This window comes from Pinus tabuliformis, chromosome X, assembly GCF_031772625.1.
Source record: "Pinus tabuliformis cultivar Carrire ecotype Pingquan chromosome X, CPIR1, whole genome shotgun sequence".
Taxonomy (NCBI): Eukaryota; Viridiplantae; Streptophyta; class Pinopsida; order Pinales; family Pinaceae; genus Pinus; species Pinus tabuliformis.
The window spans coordinates 817,407,977-817,411,007 of record NC_142308.1 but is presented as its reverse complement, the minus strand read 5'-3'; the positions used below and the strand labels follow the sequence as shown (position 1 = coordinate 817,411,007).

The 3,031-nt window shown below is 42.1% G+C and overlaps 1 pseudogene; it reads left to right on the top strand.

Moving 5' to 3' along the window:
- The first annotated feature begins 1,163 nt into the window (after positions 1 to 1,163).
- On the top strand, positions 1,164 to 2,421 carry LOC149142282 (peroxisomal acyl-coenzyme A oxidase 1 pseudogene; annotated as a pseudogene).
- Positions 2,422 to 3,031: the final 610 nt, after the last annotated feature.

Here is a 3,031-nt window from a genome sequence, read left to right as displayed (position 1 = left end):
CATATGTCTAAAAATAGACATAATCTAAAAATAGACTTTGCGCCAAAAATAGCCTACGAGCCCACTTAGTAAAGGCGACTTCTTTCCACTAAGCTCCATCATCTTGTTGCATTCTCAACACTCCCTCTCAACAAGATATGGATTATCAGCAACCCCTATCCTTCCTTGGTGGTATTTGAATTTGCTCCTGGTGAGTGCCTTCGTCAAGATATCAACATCCTGATCCTCCGTTGGAATGTATGAAAGTAACATGACTCTCCGCTGCACACAATCTATGATATGATGGTACCTAATTTCAATGTGCTTGGATCTATCATGAAATACTGGATTAGCCGAGAGTTTAATGCAACTCTGGTTATCACAGTAAATCATTGTAGGCTCCAAGTGAGAACCGAACAACTTGACCAGGATCTTCCTCATCCATATAGCCCCGCATGCAGCCAACTTGCTGCCATATACTCAGCCTATGCTGAACTAAGTGCCATGGATCTCTGCTTCCTGCTGTACCAAGAAACTGTTGTCGACCCGATACTGAAAATCCCTCCTGATGTGCTCTTTCTATCCGTTGGGCTTCCTGCCCAATCTACATCCGTGAAACCACATAGCTTCATCTCATCCTCCTGTCTGTACCAAAAACCATATCCCAATGTGCCTCTCAAATAACGCAATACATGCTTGCCTGCCTTCTAGAAGAGCTTGGTTGGCTTAACCATAGCTTTTGAAAGCTGGTTGACAGCATAGCATATATCGAGTCATGTATTCACCAGATACATAAGCAACCCCACCAACTGTCGATAGACAGTGGCATCCACTACCTCCGCTGAAGTAGAATCCTCCTTCCTCCTGTTAGACTACGTCTCCTCAAATATTTTGTAAATACGCTGCCATGCTACCAGTGTACTTCTCAGAGATCCCCTTCCACAACTAGGACAATTTCTGAGCGATAACAACAGCATTAATATTTTTATTTTTCTGGAGGTATGTTCCTCACCAAGCAGATAGGCTAGAGAAAAAAAATGTAATTGGAAGACGATCAAAGGCATCTGGTGAAATGTCTTTCTTCTGTCGATCGTTCTGGACTTCCAGAAAGCTTGAAATGCATGTTTAACAGTGGCCAATTCAAGGGGGCTTTATCCAACTTTCAGCACTTACTTTCTGAAGGCATGTTTGGGACTTATCGGTCTAAGTTGAGCCCTCAGGTGTTTCTCAAAGATGATCGCCCAAGATTGAGTCGCAAAGAATTGTTTAGAAAAACACTGAACAAAGCAGCACATGCATGGAAACTCATTGTAGATCTCTGACTTTCAGAAGAGGAAGCATCAAGTCTAAGGTTTTTTGTTGATGAACCTGCATATACAGACCTTCACTGGGGAATGTTTATACCAGCTATAAAGGGGCAGGCAAATGAAGAGCAGCAGCAGGAGTGGCTTCCTCTTGCAAATAAAATGCAAATAATTGGTTGTTATGCACAAACGGAGATGGGCCATGATTCCAAATGTCCAAGGTCTTGAGACAACTGCAACGTTTGACCCAAATACTGATGAATTTGTTTTAAATAGCCCAACTTTGACTTCAACCAAGTGATGGCTAGGAGGCTTAGGAAAAGTATCAACACATGCAATTGTATATGCTCGCCTCATAACTTATGGTTAGGACTACGGTGTGCATGGTTTCATTGTTCAAATACGCAGTCTTGAAGATCACCAATCACTTCCAGGAGTTACAGTTGCTGATATTGGTATGAAGTTTGGAAATGGTGCATATAATACCATGGATAATGGGCTGCTAAGATTTGATCATGTTCGAATACCACGCAAGCAAATGCTAATGCGGCTTTCTAAAGTTACTAGGGAAGGAAAATATCTGCATTCTGATGTCCCTAGGCAGCTTCTTTATGGAACCATGGTTTATGTGCGACAAACAATTGTCTCAGATGCTTTTAATTACCTCTCCCGGGCAGTTTGCATCACTGTGAGATACAGTGCTGTCAGACGACAATTTGGTTCACAGGCTGGTGGTCCTGAAATTCAGGTCAGGCTCTTTCCCTTGCTGGCTACAGCTTATGCCTCCCGATTCATGAGTGAATGGATGAACTGGCTACACTTGGATGTAACAAAATGTTTGGGAGCAAAGGATTTCTCAACATTGGCCGAGGCACATGCATGCACTGCTGGGTTAAAGTCATTGACGACATCAGTGACTGCGGATGGCATTGAAGATTGTCGTAAGCTTTGTGCTGGACATGGGTACTTGTGCAGTAGTGGAATTCCAGAGCTATTTGTTGTATATGTTCCTGCGTGCACATATGAGGGAGATAACACAGTACTACTTCTACAGGTAGCAAGATTCTTGATGAAGGCAGTCCAACAATTAAGATCAAAGAGGCATGTGGGAACTACAGCATATTTGGGCAAGTGGTAACATGGAAGGCATATGCTATCAGAGCATAGACACAGGGAGTACTCCCAAGGATGCTGCCGGATTTGAAATAAAACCAAAAGGTAGTCCTTCACTTGGTGCTAGCAGCCTGGCTTTATCATGCAACCCACAATGAATCATACTTGAAATACGTTTCAGTAAGGAATGGCTAATTTTGATTAAAGAAATGAGAAACCCCAAATCATTTTGTTAGAGCTCATTTTCTTAAGGAAATTCTTACTAACAGGCTTCTAGAGCAAATAGCACTGCTCTAAGGTGAAGTTCAGTGAAATTGTGGCAAGACATTGGTGAGATGGAAGGTATACTTTAGAGGCAGAGAGTAACATGAATGATTTGGTGTCAGAGTATCAGCAGTATCAAGATGCAACTGTTGATGGTGAAGCTGAGTAAGAAGAAGAAGAGGCAGTCTTAACCTTGTTTTTTAGTTTATAAAGAGCCGAATCTGGAGCTTACCTTGTTAGTCTTTCTTGGAAATGGCTCATTCATCATATCACTTCATAATGATTGAAAGTTGGTATGTGCCAGATGTCATGGTTTTGGTTGAATTAAGGCCTAGAAGATGCTGTGTTTAGAATAAGTGGTTGGATTTCGT